The following is a 15,011-nucleotide window of genomic DNA, read 5'->3' on the forward strand; positions in this document are numbered from 1 at the left end:
GGCGTGCGCAGAAGAAAACCGTGCGGTGGTGGTGTAATGGTCAGCATAGTTGCCTTCCAAGCAGTTGATCCGGGTTCGATTCCCGGCCACCGCAGCCTCCGTTTTACTTCTGCGTATGAGTACTTTTGCCACGCGTCCTTAAATTAATGTTTCTTTCCCCCTCTTACTCGCTGCAGGCCACCCTATATTGTGTGCGTCGATTCCGCTTGAGTCTCGACTTGTCTCGACTTTGCTCGGCTGACGCGAGAGCTGACGCTCTCCAATCGGCCTATATCAGAAGGACAAGCACGCGAAACGACTGAGAGAGGTATGGCGAGGCGGGCACAACATTACTTATGCCTCAAGTAAAGACCTGCTGCCTGTTATCGTGCATTGTGTGATTTTACATGTTCTGTCAGACAAATTCAGTTTTATTACTAGTACATTTCTTTTTTTCTTTGTTGAAAATTTTACAACACGCTCCTTCTTTTCACTGTGGCCGCACGGCGCGACTTGGCATACCGAGAGGCAAAACGTGGCGCCAGTGCCCTTGACCGAATAGCGCTGCAGCTCCGAAACCGACGAGAAAAGAGAAATACGAATTGAAACTGTCGGCAGCGCCCTGTGTTCGCAGGCGGTCACCCGCCCAAGCACTGACAACGCCCAGCGTCGCGCAGTAGCGGTGATCGGACGAGAAACAGTGTGTTCAGCGTGCTGTGACCTGTGAAGTGTTTTAGCGCGTCCCGACAAGTCGCTTTCGGGTCCCCTATCTGCTCCCACACGATTTCTTAGTCACCACACTTCCCCGCCGAAATAGGCGTTGCCTTTTTGAAATAGAAAAATCGTATTGGCCCGTGGGGGGATCGAACCCACGACCTTCGCGTTATTAGCACGACGCTCTAACCAACTGAGCTAACGGGCCTCGGTGCACACTGTCTTCCAGCACTTAGAGGGAGTAGCTCTGCGTATTTACAGGTAACATTTCTATGGTAGCAGTCCAACAGTGGACCAGCGTCTCTCCTCCCTTTATTCCGCTGCTCGTAGTAATTTCATTGCGTGCCCGTTTCTCTCGACTGTTTTCAGCTCACGTTTATGAACCAGTAGCTATAACGCGAGGAGGACGTGAAAACAGCATTTCGCTCTGTCCAAACTTGTCATGATTTGTTCCGAAAAAATTACATTCCGGTACCGGGAATCGAACCCGGGCCTCCTGGGTGAAAGCCAGGTATCCTAGCCACTAGACCACACCGGACGCGCACACTTTTTTCGGGGTTTACACCCCCTCCACTGGCTTTCCGTGTCGCACTTTCCCTGTTTGCGACCATCTTTTCGCGCTCCCATGCCGAGGCGCGCATGGCAAAAGTCACAGTCCGTTGCTTTTGGCCTCGTTGTTACAGGGGTAGGAGGAAAAGCAAACCTGTGAGTAGTAATATTTATTTACTTATTTCGCAAGTAAAGACCTGCAGCCTGTCGTTATACAGGTATAGCAGGCCATACACTGTGTGACTTTACATGTTATATCATACGAAATTCAGTTTTAGTACTAGTACATTTTTTCTTGAAAATTTCACAAAAGAACTGCAAGTAGTAATAACGGGAAGTAAGCATTTTCACGCTGAGTTGTTGAAACCTTGTGGATAACAAACTACAAGCTGTTTTGCTCCTTCTCAACCCCAGAGCCGTCAATTCAGCTGTGAACGAAAGTAAATTAAATGCCCCGGGTGAGGATCGAACTCACGACCTTAAGATTATGAGACTTACGCGCTGCCTACTGCGCTACCGAGGCACGTGATTGCCAAACCTTCTGGAATCTCGGCAAGTAGCAAATACTAGTGGTAGAGAGTCTGCACTTGCTGGCTCATTTTTTCTGTTACTACACGTGCATTCCCAGCGCTGCAGGCAACTTGCGATGCTAGGCCGACGCCAGTATGTACAATAGCACGCAGGAGTCCAAACGAGAAGACGTGCGCGCTGCGTGTTTGGCTGTTTCCACACGGAATCCCGCGGTCCATTCTCGTGGCCCACGCACTTCGAGTGCGAAAGACTCGCAGCTCCACTATCGGGGAAAAACAAAATGATGCATCGGCCGGGAATCGAACCCGGGCCGCCCGCGTGGCAGGCGAGCATTCTACCACTGAACCACCGATGCCCAGCTAGTTCGCAGCTTCCTTGTGCTTTCCGCGGCAGACGTCTGAAGGGAAAGTGGGACTGCCGTCCAGCGCCGTGGCATCCTCTCGAGAGAATGCTACAAACGCTGAATCCTGCGCTGCACTGCTTAAAAATGACGCCCGAACGCGATCGTCTTAGTAGTGTTGCGGCACACGCACGCGACGACTCTTGCCAAAGGACGCGAAATGTGCGTAGAGACGCTGTCTGGATGCGCTCGCCTACCCCGTAATGCGCCTACTGCTGCGACCACCTTCGGCCGCCGCCGACAGGCGGGAAGCAGACACAGCGGGGCGTGCGCAGAAGAAAACCGTGCGGTGGTGGTGTAATGGTCAGCATAGTTGCCTTCCAAGCAGTTGATCCGGGTTCGATTCCCGGCCACCGCAGCCTCCGTTTTACTTCTGCGTATGAGTACTTTTGCCACGCGTCCTTAAATTAATGTTTCTTTCCCCCTCTTACTCGCTGCAGGCCACCCTATATTGTGTGCGTCGATTCCGCTTGAGTCTCGACTTGTCTCGACTTTGCTCGGCTGACGCGAGAGCTGACGCTCTCCAATCGGCCTATATCAGAAGGACAAGCACGCGAAACGACTGAGAGAGGTATGGCGAGGCGGGCACAACATTACTTATGCCTCAAGTAAAGACCTGCTGCCTGTTATCGTGCATTGTGTGATTTTACATGTTCTGTCAGACAAATTCAGTTTTATTACTAGTACATTTCTTTTTTTCTTTGTTGAAAATTTTACAACACGCTCCTTCTTTTCACTGTGGCCGCACGGCGCGACTTGGCATACCGAGAGGCAAAACGTGGCGCCAGTGCCCTTGACCGAATAGCGCTGCAGCTCCGAAACCGACGAGAAAAGAGAAATACGAATTGAAACTGTCGGCAGCGCCCTGTGTTCGCAGGCGGTCACCCGCCCAAGCACTGACAACGCCCAGCGTCGCGCAGTAGCGGTGATCGGACGAGAAACAGTGTGTTCAGCGTGCTGTGACCTGTGAAGTGTTTTAGCGCGTCCCGACAAGTCGCTTTCGGGTCCCCTATCTGCTCCCACACGATTTCTTAGTCACCACACTTCCCCGCCGAAATAGGCGTTGCCTTTTTGAAATAGAAAAATCGTATTGGCCCGTGGGGGGATCGAACCCACGACCTTCGCGTTATTAGCACGACGCTCTAACCAACTGAGCTAACGGGCCTCGGTGCACACTGTCTTCCAGCACTTAGAGGGAGTAGCTCTGCGTATTTACAGGTAACATTTCTATGGTAGCAGTCCAACAGTGGACCAGCGTCTCTCCTCCCTTTATTCCGCTGCTCGTAGTAATTTCATTGCGTGCCCGTTTCTCTCGACTGTTTTCAGCTCACGTTTATGAACCAGTAGCTATAACGCGAGGAGGACGTGAAAACAGCATTTCGCTCTGTCCAAACTTGTCATGATTTGTTCCGAAAAAATTACATTCCGGTACCGGGAATCGAACCCGGGCCTCCTGGGTGAAAGCCAGGTATCCTAGCCACTAGACCACACCGGACGCGCACACTTTTTTCGGGGTTTACACCCCCTCCACTGGCTTTCCGTGTCGCACTTTCCCTGTTTGCGACCATCTTTTCGCGCTCCCATGCCGAGGCGCGCATGGCAAAAGTCACAGTCCGTTGCTTTTGGCCTCGTTGTTACAGGGGTAGGAGGAAAAGCAAACCTGTGAGTAGTAATATTTATTTACTTATTTCGCAAGTAAAGACCTGCAGCCTGTCGTTATACAGGTATAGCAGGCCATACACTGTGTGACTTTACATGTTATATCATACGAAATTCAGTTTTAGTACTAGTACATTTTTTCTTGAAAATTTCACAAAAGAACTGCAAGTAGTAATAACGGGAAGTAAGCATTTTCACGCTGAGTTGTTGAAACCTTGTGGATAACAAACTACAAGCTGTTTTGCTCCTTCTCAACCCCAGAGCCGTCAATTCAGCTGTGAACGAAAGTAAATTAAATGCCCCGGGTGAGGATCGAACTCACGACCTTAAGATTATGAGACTTACGCGCTGCCTACTGCGCTACCGAGGCACGTGATTGCCAAACCTTCTGGAATCTCGGCAAGTAGCAAATACTAGTGGTAGAGAGTCTGCACTTGCTGGCTCATTTTTTCTGTTACTACACGTGCATTCCCAGCGCTGCAGGCAACTTGCGATGCTAGGCCGACGCCAGTATGTACAATAGCACGCAGGAGTCCAAACGAGAAGACGTGCGCGCTGCGTGTTTGGCTGTTTCCACACGGAATCCCGCGGTCCATTCTCGTGGCCCACGCACTTCGAGTGCGAAAGACTCGCAGCTCCACTATCGGGGAAAAACAAAATGATGCATCGGCCGGGAATCGAACCCGGGCCGCCCGCGTGGCAGGCGAGCATTCTACCACTGAACCACCGATGCCCAGCTAGTTCGCAGCTTCCTTGTGCTTTCCGCGGCAGACGTCTGAAGGGAAAGTGGGACTGCCGTCCAGCGCCGTGGCATCCTCTCGAGAGAATGCTACAAACGCTGAATCCTGCGCTGCACTGCTTAAAAATGACGCCCGAACGCGATCGTCTTAGTAGTGTTGCGGCACACGCACGCGACGACTCTTGCCAAAGGACGCGAAATGTGCGTAGAGACGCTGTCTGGATGCGCTCGCCTACCCCGTAATGCGCCTACTGCTGCGACCACCTTCGGCCGCCGCCGACAGGCGGGAAGCAGACACAGCGGGGCGTGCGCAGAAGAAAACCGTGCGGTGGTGGTGTAATGGTCAGCATAGTTGCCTTCCAAGCAGTTGATCCGGGTTCGATTCCCGGCCACCGCAGCCTCCGTTTTACTTCTGCGTATGAGTACTTTTGCCACGCGTCCTTAAATTAATGTTTCTTTCCCCCTCTTACTCGCTGCAGGCCACCCTATATTGTGTGCGTCGATTCCGCTTGAGTCTCGACTTGTCTCGACTTTGCTCGGCTGACGCGAGAGCTGACGCTCTCCAATCGGCCTATATCAGAAGGACAAGCACGCGAAACGACTGAGAGAGGTATGGCGAGGCGGGCACAACATTACTTATGCCTCAAGTAAAGACCTGCTGCCTGTTATCGTGCATTGTGTGATTTTACATGTTCTGTCAGACAAATTCAGTTTTATTACTAGTACATTTCTTTTTTTCTTTGTTGAAAATTTTACAACACGCTCCTTCTTTTCACTGTGGCCGCACGGCGCGACTTGGCATACCGAGAGGCAAAACGTGGCGCCAGTGCCCTTGACCGAATAGCGCTGCAGCTCCGAAACCGACGAGAAAAGAGAAATACGAATTGAAACTGTCGGCAGCGCCCTGTGTTCGCAGGCGGTCACCCGCCCAAGCACTGACAACGCCCAGCGTCGCGCAGTAGCGGTGATCGGACGAGAAACAGTGTGTTCAGCGTGCTGTGACCTGTGAAGTGTTTTAGCGCGTCCCGACAAGTCGCTTTCGGGTCCCCTATCTGCTCCCACACGATTTCTTAGTCACCACACTTCCCCGCCGAAATAGGCGTTGCCTTTTTGAAATAGAAAAATCGTATTGGCCCGTGGGGGGATCGAACCCACGACCTTCGCGTTATTAGCACGACGCTCTAACCAACTGAGCTAACGGGCCTCGGTGCACACTGTCTTCCAGCACTTAGAGGGAGTAGCTCTGCGTATTTACAGGTAACATTTCTATGGTAGCAGTCCAACAGTGGACCAGCGTCTCTCCTCCCTTTATTCCGCTGCTCGTAGTAATTTCATTGCGTGCCCGTTTCTCTCGACTGTTTTCAGCTCACGTTTATGAACCAGTAGCTATAACGCGAGGAGGACGTGAAAACAGCATTTCGCTCTGTCCAAACTTGTCATGATTTGTTCCGAAAAAATTACATTCCGGTACCGGGAATCGAACCCGGGCCTCCTGGGTGAAAGCCAGGTATCCTAGCCACTAGACCACACCGGACGCGCACACTTTTTTCGGGGTTTACACCCCCTCCACTGGCTTTCCGTGTCGCACTTTCCCTGTTTGCGACCATCTTTTCGCGCTCCCATGCCGAGGCGCGCATGGCAAAAGTCACAGTCCGTTGCTTTTGGCCTCGTTGTTACAGGGGTAGGAGGAAAAGCAAACCTGTGAGTAGTAATATTTATTTACTTATTTCGCAAGTAAAGACCTGCAGCCTGTCGTTATACAGGTATAGCAGGCCATACACTGTGTGACTTTACATGTTATATCATACGAAATTCAGTTTTAGTACTAGTACATTTTTTCTTGAAAATTTCACAAAAGAACTGCAAGTAGTAATAACGGGAAGTAAGCATTTTCACGCTGAGTTGTTGAAACCTTGTGGATAACAAACTACAAGCTGTTTTGCTCCTTCTCAACCCCAGAGCCGTCAATTCAGCTGTGAACGAAAGTAAATTAAATGCCCCGGGTGAGGATCGAACTCACGACCTTAAGATTATGAGACTTACGCGCTGCCTACTGCGCTACCGAGGCACGTGATTGCCAAACCTTCTGGAATCTCGGCAAGTAGCAAATACTAGTGGTAGAGAGTCTGCACTTGCTGGCTCATTTTTTCTGTTACTACACGTGCATTCCCAGCGCTGCAGGCAACTTGCGATGCTAGGCCGACGCCAGTATGTACAATAGCACGCAGGAGTCCAAACGAGAAGACGTGCGCGCTGCGTGTTTGGCTGTTTCCACACGGAATCCCGCGGTCCATTCTCGTGGCCCACGCACTTCGAGTGCGAAAGACTCGCAGCTCCACTATCGGGGAAAAACAAAATGATGCATCGGCCGGGAATCGAACCCGGGCCGCCCGCGTGGCAGGCGAGCATTCTACCACTGAACCACCGATGCCCAGCTAGTTCGCAGCTTCCTTGTGCTTTCCGCGGCAGACGTCTGAAGGGAAAGTGGGACTGCCGTCCAGCGCCGTGGCATCCTCTCGAGAGAATGCTACAAACGCTGAATCCTGCGCTGCACTGCTTAAAAATGACGCCCGAACGCGATCGTCTTAGTAGTGTTGCGGCACACGCACGCGACGACTCTTGCCAAAGGACGCGAAATGTGCGTAGAGACGCTGTCTGGATGCGCTCGCCTACCCCGTAATGCGCCTACTGCTGCGACCACCTTCGGCCGCCGCCGACAGGCGGGAAGCAGACACAGCGGGGCGTGCGCAGAAGAAAACCGTGCGGTGGTGGTGTAATGGTCAGCATAGTTGCCTTCCAAGCAGTTGATCCGGGTTCGATTCCCGGCCACCGCAGCCTCCGTTTTACTTCTGCGTATGAGTACTTTTGCCACGCGTCCTTAAATTAATGTTTCTTTCCCCCTCTTACTCGCTGCAGGCCACCCTATATTGTGTGCGTCGATTCCGCTTGAGTCTCGACTTGTCTCGACTTTGCTCGGCTGACGCGAGAGCTGACGCTCTCCAATCGGCCTATATCAGAAGGACAAGCACGCGAAACGACTGAGAGAGGTATGGCGAGGCGGGCACAACATTACTTATGCCTCAAGTAAAGACCTGCTGCCTGTTATCGTGCATTGTGTGATTTTACATGTTCTGTCAGACAAATTCAGTTTTATTACTAGTACATTTCTTTTTTTCTTTGTTGAAAATTTTACAACACGCTCCTTCTTTTCACTGTGGCCGCACGGCGCGACTTGGCATACCGAGAGGCAAAACGTGGCGCCAGTGCCCTTGACCGAATAGCGCTGCAGCTCCGAAACCGACGAGAAAAGAGAAATACGAATTGAAACTGTCGGCAGCGCCCTGTGTTCGCAGGCGGTCACCCGCCCAAGCACTGACAACGCCCAGCGTCGCGCAGTAGCGGTGATCGGACGAGAAACAGTGTGTTCAGCGTGCTGTGACCTGTGAAGTGTTTTAGCGCGTCCCGACAAGTCGCTTTCGGGTCCCCTATCTGCTCCCACACGATTTCTTAGTCACCACACTTCCCCGCCGAAATAGGCGTTGCCTTTTTGAAATAGAAAAATCGTATTGGCCCGTGGGGGGATCGAACCCACGACCTTCGCGTTATTAGCACGACGCTCTAACCAACTGAGCTAACGGGCCTCGGTGCACACTGTCTTCCAGCACTTAGAGGGAGTAGCTCTGCGTATTTACAGGTAACATTTCTATGGTAGCAGTCCAACAGTGGACCAGCGTCTCTCCTCCCTTTATTCCGCTGCTCGTAGTAATTTCATTGCGTGCCCGTTTCTCTCGACTGTTTTCAGCTCACGTTTATGAACCAGTAGCTATAACGCGAGGAGGACGTGAAAACAGCATTTCGCTCTGTCCAAACTTGTCATGATTTGTTCCGAAAAAATTACATTCCGGTACCGGGAATCGAACCCGGGCCTCCTGGGTGAAAGCCAGGTATCCTAGCCACTAGACCACACCGGACGCGCACACTTTTTTCGGGGTTTACACCCCCTCCACTGGCTTTCCGTGTCGCACTTTCCCTGTTTGCGACCATCTTTTCGCGCTCCCATGCCGAGGCGCGCATGGCAAAAGTCACAGTCCGTTGCTTTTGGCCTCGTTGTTACAGGGGTAGGAGGAAAAGCAAACCTGTGAGTAGTAATATTTATTTACTTATTTCGCAAGTAAAGACCTGCAGCCTGTCGTTATACAGGTATAGCAGGCCATACACTGTGTGACTTTACATGTTATATCATACGAAATTCAGTTTTAGTACTAGTACATTTTTTCTTGAAAATTTCACAAAAGAACTGCAAGTAGTAATAACGGGAAGTAAGCATTTTCACGCTGAGTTGTTGAAACCTTGTGGATAACAAACTACAAGCTGTTTTGCTCCTTCTCAACCCCAGAGCCGTCAATTCAGCTGTGAACGAAAGTAAATTAAATGCCCCGGGTGAGGATCGAACTCACGACCTTAAGATTATGAGACTTACGCACTGCCTACTGCGCTACCGAGGCACGTGATTGCCAAACCTTCTGGAATCTCGGCAAGTAGCAAATACTAGTGGTAGAGAGTCTGCACTTGCTGGCTCATTTTTTCTGTTACTACACGTGCATTCCCAGCGCTGCAGGCAACTTGCGATGCTAGGCCGACGCCAGTATGTACAATAGCACGCAGGAGTCCAAACGAGAAGACGTGCGCGCTGCGTGTTTGGCTGTTTCCACACGGAATCCCGCGGTCCATTCTCGTGGCCCACGCACTTCGAGTGCGAAAGACTCGCAGCTCCACTATCGGGGAAAAACAAAATGATGCATCGGCCGGGAATCGAACCCGGGCCGCCCGCGTGGCAGGCGAGCATTCTACCACTGAACCACCGATGCCCAGCTAGTTCGCAGCTTCCTTGTGCTTTCCGCGGCAGACGTCTGAAGGGAAAGTGGGACTGCCGTCCAGCGCCGTGGCATCCTCTCGAGAGAATGCTACAAACGCTGAATCCTGCGCTGCACTGCTTAAAAATGACGCCCGAACGCGATCGTCTTAGTAGTGTTGCGGCACACGCACGCGACGACTCTTGCCAAAGGACGCGAAATGTGCGTAGAGACGCTGTCTGGATGCGCTCGCCTACCCCGTAATGCGCCTACTGCTGCGACCACCTTCGGCCGCCGCCGACAGGCGGGAAGCAGACACAGCGGGGCGTGCGCAGAAGAAAACCGTGCGGTGGTGGTGTAATGGTCAGCATAGTTGCCTTCCAAGCAGTTGATCCGGGTTCGATTCCCGGCCACCGCAGCCTCCGTTTTACTTCTGCGTATGAGTACTTTTGCCACGCGTCCTTAAATTAATGTTTCTTTCCCCCTCTTACTCGCTGCAGGCCACCCTATATTGTGTGCGTCGATTCCGCTTGAGTCTCGACTTGTCTCGACTTTGCTCGGCTGACGCGAGAGCTGACGCTCTCCAATCGGCCTATATCAGAAGGACAAGCACGCGAAACGACTGAGAGAGGTATGGCGAGGCGGGCACAACATTACTTATGCCTCAAGTAAAGACCTGCTGCCTGTTATCGTGCATTGTGTGATTTTACATGTTCTGTCAGACAAATTCAGTTTTATTACTAGTACATTTCTTTTTTTCTTTGTTGAAAATTTTACAACACGCTCCTTCTTTTCACTGTGGCCGCACGGCGCGACTTGGCATACCGAGAGGCAAAACGTGGCGCCAGTGCCCTTGACCGAATAGCGCTGCAGCTCCGAAACCGACGAGAAAAGAGAAATACGAATTGAAACTGTCGGCAGCGCCCTGTGTTCGCAGGCGGTCACCCGCCCAAGCACTGACAACGCCCAGCGTCGCGCAGTAGCGGTGATCGGACGAGAAACAGTGTGTTCAGCGTGCTGTGACCTGTGAAGTGTTTTAGCGCGTCCCGACAAGTCGCTTTCGGGTCCCCTATCTGCTCCCACACGATTTCTTAGTCACCACACTTCCCCGCCGAAATAGGCGTTGCCTTTTTGAAATAGAAAAATCGTATTGGCCCGTGGGGGGATCGAACCCACGACCTTCGCGTTATTAGCACGACGCTCTAACCAACTGAGCTAACGGGCCTCGGTGCACACTGTCTTCCAGCACTTAGAGGGAGTAGCTCTGCGTATTTACAGGTAACATTTCTATGGTAGCAGTCCAACAGTGGACCAGCGTCTCTCCTCCCTTTATTCCGCTGCTCGTAGTAATTTCATTGCGTGCCCGTTTCTCTCGACTGTTTTCAGCTCACGTTTATGAACCAGTAGCTATAACGCGAGGAGGACGTGAAAACAGCATTTCGCTCTGTCCAAACTTGTCATGATTTGTTCCGAAAAAATTACATTCCGGTACCGGGAATCGAACCCGGGCCTCCTGGGTGAAAGCCAGGTATCCTAGCCACTAGACCACACCGGACGCGCACACTTTTTTCGGGGTTTACACCCCCTCCACTGGCTTTCCGTGTCGCACTTTCCCTGTTTGCGACCATCTTTTCGCGCTCCCATGCCGAGGCGCGCATGGCAAAAGTCACAGTCCGTTGCTTTTGGCCTCGTTGTTACAGGGGTAGGAGGAAAAGCAAACCTGTGAGTAGTAATATTTATTTACTTATTTCGCAAGTAAAGACCTGCAGCCTGTCGTTATACAGGTATAGCAGGCCATACACTGTGTGACTTTACATGTTATATCATACGAAATTCAGTTTTAGTACTAGTACATTTTTTCTTGAAAATTTCACAAAAGAACTGCAAGTAGTAATAACGGGAAGTAAGCATTTTCACGCTGAGTTGTTGAAACCTTGTGGATAACAAACTACAAGCTGTTTTGCTCCTTCTCAACCCCAGAGCCGTCAATTCAGCTGTGAACGAAAGTAAATTAAATGCCCCGGGTGAGGATCGAACTCACGACCTTAAGATTATGAGACTTACGCGCTGCCTACTGCGCTACCGAGGCACGTGATTGCCAAACCTTCTGGAATCTCGGCAAGTAGCAAATACTAGTGGTAGAGAGTCTGCACTTGCTGGCTCATTTTTTCTGTTACTACACGTGCATTCCCAGCGCTGCAGGCAACTTGCGATGCTAGGCCGACGCCAGTATGTACAATAGCACGCAGGAGTCCAAACGAGAAGACGTGCGCGCTGCGTGTTTGGCTGTTTCCACACGGAATCCCGCGGTCCATTCTCGTGGCCCACGCACTTCGAGTGCGAAAGACTCGCAGCTCCACTATCGGGGAAAAACAAAATGATGCATCGGCCGGGAATCGAACCCGGGCCGCCCGCGTGGCAGGCGAGCATTCTACCACTGAACCACCGATGCCCAGCTAGTTCGCAGCTTCCTTGTGCTTTCCGCGGCAGACGTCTGAAGGGAAAGTGGGACTGCCGTCCAGCGCCGTGGCATCCTCTCGAGAGAATGCTACAAACGCTGAATCCTGCGCTGCACTGCTTAAAAATGACGCCCGAACGCGATCGTCTTAGTAGTGTTGCGGCACACGCACGCGACGACTCTTGCCAAAGGACGCGAAATGTGCGTAGAGACGCTGTCTGGATGCGCTCGCCTACCCCGTAATGCGCCTACTGCTGCGACCACCTTCGGCCGCCGCCGACAGGCGGGAAGCAGACACAGCGGGGCGTGCGCAGAAGAAAACCGTGCGGTGGTGGTGTAATGGTCAGCATAGTTGCCTTCCAAGCAGTTGATCCGGGTTCGATTCCCGGCCACCGCAGCCTCCGTTTTACTTCTGCGTATGAGTACTTTTGCCACGCGTCCTTAAATTAATGTTTCTTTCCCCCTCTTACTCGCTGCAGGCCACCCTATATTGTGTGCGTCGATTCCGCTTGAGTCTCGACTTGTCTCGACTTTGCTCGGCTGACGCGAGAGCTGACGCTCTCCAATCGGCCTATATCAGAAGGACAAGCACGCGAAACGACTGAGAGAGGTATGGCGAGGCGGGCACAACATTACTTATGCCTCAAGTAAAGACCTGCTGCCTGTTATCGTGCATTGTGTGATTTTACATGTTCTGTCAGACAAATTCAGTTTTATTACTAGTACATTTCTTTTTTTCTTTGTTGAAAATTTTACAACACGCTCCTTCTTTTCACTGTGGCCGCACGGCGCGACTTGGCATACCGAGAGGCAAAACGTGGCGCCAGTGCCCTTGACCGAATAGCGCTGCAGCTCCGAAACCGACGAGAAAAGAGAAATACGAATTGAAACTGTCGGCAGCGCCCTGTGTTCGCAGGCGGTCACCCGCCCAAGCACTGACAACGCCCAGCGTCGCGCAGTAGCGGTGATCGGACGAGAAACAGTGTGTTCAGCGTGCTGTGACCTGTGAAGTGTTTTAGCGCGTCCCGACAAGTCGCTTTCGGGTCCCCTATCTGCTCCCACACGATTTCTTAGTCACCACACTTCCCCGCCGAAATAGGCGTTGCCTTTTTGAAATAGAAAAATCGTATTGGCCCGTGGGGGGATCGAACCCACGACCTTCGCGTTATTAGCACGACGCTCTAACCAACTGAGCTAACGGGCCTCGGTGCACACTGTCTTCCAGCACTTAGAGGGAGTAGCTCTGCGTATTTACAGGTAACATTTCTATGGTAGCAGTCCAACAGTGGACCAGCGTCTCTCCTCCCTTTATTCCGCTGCTCGTAGTAATTTCATTGCGTGCCCGTTTCTCTCGACTGTTTTCAGCTCACGTTTATGAACCAGTAGCTATAACGCGAGGAGGACGTGAAAACAGCATTTCGCTCTGTCCAAACTTGTCATGATTTGTTCCGAAAAAATTACATTCCGGTACCGGGAATCGAACCCGGGCCTCCTGGGTGAAAGCCAGGTATCCTAGCCACTAGACCACACCGGACGCGCACACTTTTTTCGGGGTTTACACCCCCTCCACTGGCTTTCCGTGTCGCACTTTCCCTGTTTGCGACCATCTTTTCGCGCTCCCATGCCGAGGCGCGCATGGCAAAAGTCACAGTCCGTTGCTTTTGGCCTCGTTGTTACAGGGGTAGGAGGAAAAGCAAACCTGTGAGTAGTAATATTTATTTACTTATTTCGCAAGTAAAGACCTGCAGCCTGTCGTTATACAGGTATAGCAGGCCATACACTGTGTGACTTTACATGTTATATCATACGAAATTCAGTTTTAGTACTAGTACATTTTTTCTTGAAAATTTCACAAAAGAACTGCAAGTAGTAATAACGGGAAGTAAGCATTTTCACGCTGAGTTGTTGAAACCTTGTGGATAACAAACTACAAGCTGTTTTGCTCCTTCTCAACCCCAGAGCCGTCAATTCAGCTGTGAACGAAAGTAAATTAAATGCCCCGGGTGAGGATCGAACTCACGACCTTAAGATTATGAGACTTACGCGCTGCCTACTGCGCTACCGAGGCACGTGATTGCCAAACCTTCTGGAATCTCGGCAAGTAGCAAATACTAGTGGTAGAGAGTCTGCACTTGCTGGCTCATTTTTTCTGTTACTACACGTGCATTCCCAGCGCTGCAGGCAACTTGCGATGCTAGGCCGACGCCAGTATGTACAATAGCACGCAGGAGTCCAAACGAGAAGACGTGCGCGCTGCGTGTTTGGCTGTTTCCACACGGAATCCCGCGGTCCATTCTCGTGGCCCACGCACTTCGAGTGCGAAAGACTCGCAGCTCCACTATCGGGGAAAAACAAAATGATGCATCGGCCGGGAATCGAACCCGGGCCGCCCGCGTGGCAGGCGAGCATTCTACCACTGAACCACCGATGCCCAGCTAGTTCGCAGCTTCCTTGTGCTTTCCGCGGCAGACGTCTGAAGGGAAAGTGGGACTGCCGTCCAGCGCCGTGGCATCCTCTCGAGAGAATGCTACAAACGCTGAATCCTGCGCTGCACTGCTTAAAAATGACGCCCGAACGCGATCGTCTTAGTAGTGTTGCGGCACACGCACGCGACGACTCTTGCCAAAGGACGCGAAATGTGCGTAGAGACGCTGTCTGGATGCGCTCGCCTACCCCGTAATGCGCCTACTGCTGCGACCACCTTCGGCCGCCGCCGACAGGCGGGAAGCAGACACAGCGGGGCGTGCGCAGAAGAAAACCGTGCGGTGGTGGTGTAATGGTCAGCATAGTTGCCTTCCAAGCAGTTGATCCGGGTTCGATTCCCGGCCACCGCAGCCTCCGTTTTACTTCTGCGTATGAGTACTTTTGCCACGCGTCCTTAAATTAATGTTTCTTTCCCCCTCTTACTCGCTGCAGGCCACCCTATATTGTGTGCGTCGATTCCGCTTGAGTCTCGACTTGTCTCGACTTTGCTCGGCTGACGCGAGAGCTGACGCTCTCCAATCGGCCTATATCAGAAGGACAAGCACGCGAAACGACTGAGAGAGGTATGGCGAGGCGGGCACAACATTACTTATGCCTCAAGTAAAGACCTGCTGCCTGTTATCGTGCATTGTGTGATTTTACATG

The 15,011-nt window shown here is 51.9% G+C and overlaps 31 non-coding genes across 31 annotated transcripts; 7 read left to right on the plus strand and 24 right to left on the minus strand.

Moving 5' to 3' along the window:
* Positions 1–22: 22 nt before the first annotated feature.
* Trnag-ucc (transfer RNA glycine (anticodon UCC)) lies at positions 23–94 on the plus strand. The gene has a single exon. It is a non-coding gene; the product is annotated as a tRNA-Gly (tRNA).
* Positions 95–827: 733 nt separating this feature from the next.
* On the minus strand, positions 828–901 carry Trnai-aau (transfer RNA isoleucine (anticodon AAU)). Its single transcript has one exon. It is a non-coding gene; the product is annotated as a tRNA-Ile (tRNA).
* Positions 902–1,159: 258 nt separating this feature from the next.
* On the minus strand, positions 1,160–1,231 carry Trnae-uuc (transfer RNA glutamic acid (anticodon UUC)). The gene has a single exon. It is a non-coding gene; the product is annotated as a tRNA-Glu (tRNA).
* A 461-nt stretch (positions 1,232–1,692) lies between these two features.
* On the minus strand, positions 1,693–1,765 carry Trnam-cau (transfer RNA methionine (anticodon CAU)). Its single transcript has one exon. It is a non-coding gene; the product is annotated as a tRNA-Met (tRNA).
* Positions 1,766–2,057: 292 nt separating this feature from the next.
* Trnag-gcc (transfer RNA glycine (anticodon GCC)) lies at positions 2,058–2,128 on the minus strand. The gene has a single exon. It is a non-coding gene; the product is annotated as a tRNA-Gly (tRNA).
* A 331-nt stretch (positions 2,129–2,459) lies between these two features.
* Trnag-ucc (transfer RNA glycine (anticodon UCC)) lies at positions 2,460–2,531 on the plus strand. The gene has a single exon. It is a non-coding gene; the product is annotated as a tRNA-Gly (tRNA).
* Positions 2,532–3,264: 733 nt separating this feature from the next.
* Positions 3,265–3,338, minus strand: Trnai-aau (transfer RNA isoleucine (anticodon AAU)). The gene has a single exon. It is a non-coding gene; the product is annotated as a tRNA-Ile (tRNA).
* Positions 3,339–3,596: 258 nt separating this feature from the next.
* Trnae-uuc (transfer RNA glutamic acid (anticodon UUC)) lies at positions 3,597–3,668 on the minus strand. Its single transcript has one exon. It is a non-coding gene; the product is annotated as a tRNA-Glu (tRNA).
* Positions 3,669–4,129: 461 nt separating this feature from the next.
* Trnam-cau (transfer RNA methionine (anticodon CAU)) lies at positions 4,130–4,202 on the minus strand. Its single transcript has one exon. It is a non-coding gene; the product is annotated as a tRNA-Met (tRNA).
* Positions 4,203–4,494: 292 nt separating this feature from the next.
* On the minus strand, positions 4,495–4,565 carry Trnag-gcc (transfer RNA glycine (anticodon GCC)). Its single transcript has one exon. It is a non-coding gene; the product is annotated as a tRNA-Gly (tRNA).
* A 331-nt stretch (positions 4,566–4,896) lies between these two features.
* On the plus strand, positions 4,897–4,968 carry Trnag-ucc (transfer RNA glycine (anticodon UCC)). Its single transcript has one exon. It is a non-coding gene; the product is annotated as a tRNA-Gly (tRNA).
* Positions 4,969–5,701: 733 nt separating this feature from the next.
* On the minus strand, positions 5,702–5,775 carry Trnai-aau (transfer RNA isoleucine (anticodon AAU)). Its single transcript has one exon. It is a non-coding gene; the product is annotated as a tRNA-Ile (tRNA).
* A 258-nt stretch (positions 5,776–6,033) lies between these two features.
* Trnae-uuc (transfer RNA glutamic acid (anticodon UUC)) lies at positions 6,034–6,105 on the minus strand. Its single transcript has one exon. It is a non-coding gene; the product is annotated as a tRNA-Glu (tRNA).
* A 461-nt stretch (positions 6,106–6,566) lies between these two features.
* On the minus strand, positions 6,567–6,639 carry Trnam-cau (transfer RNA methionine (anticodon CAU)). Its single transcript has one exon. It is a non-coding gene; the product is annotated as a tRNA-Met (tRNA).
* Positions 6,640–6,931: 292 nt separating this feature from the next.
* Trnag-gcc (transfer RNA glycine (anticodon GCC)) lies at positions 6,932–7,002 on the minus strand. Its single transcript has one exon. It is a non-coding gene; the product is annotated as a tRNA-Gly (tRNA).
* A 331-nt stretch (positions 7,003–7,333) lies between these two features.
* Trnag-ucc (transfer RNA glycine (anticodon UCC)) lies at positions 7,334–7,405 on the plus strand. Its single transcript has one exon. It is a non-coding gene; the product is annotated as a tRNA-Gly (tRNA).
* A 733-nt stretch (positions 7,406–8,138) lies between these two features.
* Positions 8,139–8,212, minus strand: Trnai-aau (transfer RNA isoleucine (anticodon AAU)). Its single transcript has one exon. It is a non-coding gene; the product is annotated as a tRNA-Ile (tRNA).
* Positions 8,213–8,470: 258 nt separating this feature from the next.
* Trnae-uuc (transfer RNA glutamic acid (anticodon UUC)) lies at positions 8,471–8,542 on the minus strand. Its single transcript has one exon. It is a non-coding gene; the product is annotated as a tRNA-Glu (tRNA).
* A 461-nt stretch (positions 8,543–9,003) lies between these two features.
* Positions 9,004–9,076, minus strand: Trnam-cau (transfer RNA methionine (anticodon CAU)). Its single transcript has one exon. It is a non-coding gene; the product is annotated as a tRNA-Met (tRNA).
* Positions 9,077–9,368: 292 nt separating this feature from the next.
* Trnag-gcc (transfer RNA glycine (anticodon GCC)) lies at positions 9,369–9,439 on the minus strand. The gene has a single exon. It is a non-coding gene; the product is annotated as a tRNA-Gly (tRNA).
* A 331-nt stretch (positions 9,440–9,770) lies between these two features.
* Positions 9,771–9,842, plus strand: Trnag-ucc (transfer RNA glycine (anticodon UCC)). The gene has a single exon. It is a non-coding gene; the product is annotated as a tRNA-Gly (tRNA).
* Positions 9,843–10,575: 733 nt separating this feature from the next.
* Trnai-aau (transfer RNA isoleucine (anticodon AAU)) lies at positions 10,576–10,649 on the minus strand. Its single transcript has one exon. It is a non-coding gene; the product is annotated as a tRNA-Ile (tRNA).
* Positions 10,650–10,907: 258 nt separating this feature from the next.
* On the minus strand, positions 10,908–10,979 carry Trnae-uuc (transfer RNA glutamic acid (anticodon UUC)). Its single transcript has one exon. It is a non-coding gene; the product is annotated as a tRNA-Glu (tRNA).
* Positions 10,980–11,440: 461 nt separating this feature from the next.
* Trnam-cau (transfer RNA methionine (anticodon CAU)) lies at positions 11,441–11,513 on the minus strand. The gene has a single exon. It is a non-coding gene; the product is annotated as a tRNA-Met (tRNA).
* Positions 11,514–11,805: 292 nt separating this feature from the next.
* Positions 11,806–11,876, minus strand: Trnag-gcc (transfer RNA glycine (anticodon GCC)). Its single transcript has one exon. It is a non-coding gene; the product is annotated as a tRNA-Gly (tRNA).
* Positions 11,877–12,207: 331 nt separating this feature from the next.
* Positions 12,208–12,279, plus strand: Trnag-ucc (transfer RNA glycine (anticodon UCC)). Its single transcript has one exon. It is a non-coding gene; the product is annotated as a tRNA-Gly (tRNA).
* Positions 12,280–13,012: 733 nt separating this feature from the next.
* Positions 13,013–13,086, minus strand: Trnai-aau (transfer RNA isoleucine (anticodon AAU)). Its single transcript has one exon. It is a non-coding gene; the product is annotated as a tRNA-Ile (tRNA).
* Positions 13,087–13,344: 258 nt separating this feature from the next.
* On the minus strand, positions 13,345–13,416 carry Trnae-uuc (transfer RNA glutamic acid (anticodon UUC)). The gene has a single exon. It is a non-coding gene; the product is annotated as a tRNA-Glu (tRNA).
* Positions 13,417–13,877: 461 nt separating this feature from the next.
* Trnam-cau (transfer RNA methionine (anticodon CAU)) lies at positions 13,878–13,950 on the minus strand. The gene has a single exon. It is a non-coding gene; the product is annotated as a tRNA-Met (tRNA).
* Positions 13,951–14,242: 292 nt separating this feature from the next.
* On the minus strand, positions 14,243–14,313 carry Trnag-gcc (transfer RNA glycine (anticodon GCC)). The gene has a single exon. It is a non-coding gene; the product is annotated as a tRNA-Gly (tRNA).
* Positions 14,314–14,644: 331 nt separating this feature from the next.
* Trnag-ucc (transfer RNA glycine (anticodon UCC)) lies at positions 14,645–14,716 on the plus strand. Its single transcript has one exon. It is a non-coding gene; the product is annotated as a tRNA-Gly (tRNA).
* Positions 14,717–15,011: the final 295 nt, after the last annotated feature.

Source organism: Schistocerca gregaria, unplaced genomic scaffold (assembly GCF_023897955.1).
Source record: "Schistocerca gregaria isolate iqSchGreg1 unplaced genomic scaffold, iqSchGreg1.2 ptg000564l, whole genome shotgun sequence".
NCBI lineage: Eukaryota > Metazoa > Arthropoda > Insecta > Orthoptera > Acrididae > Schistocerca > Schistocerca gregaria.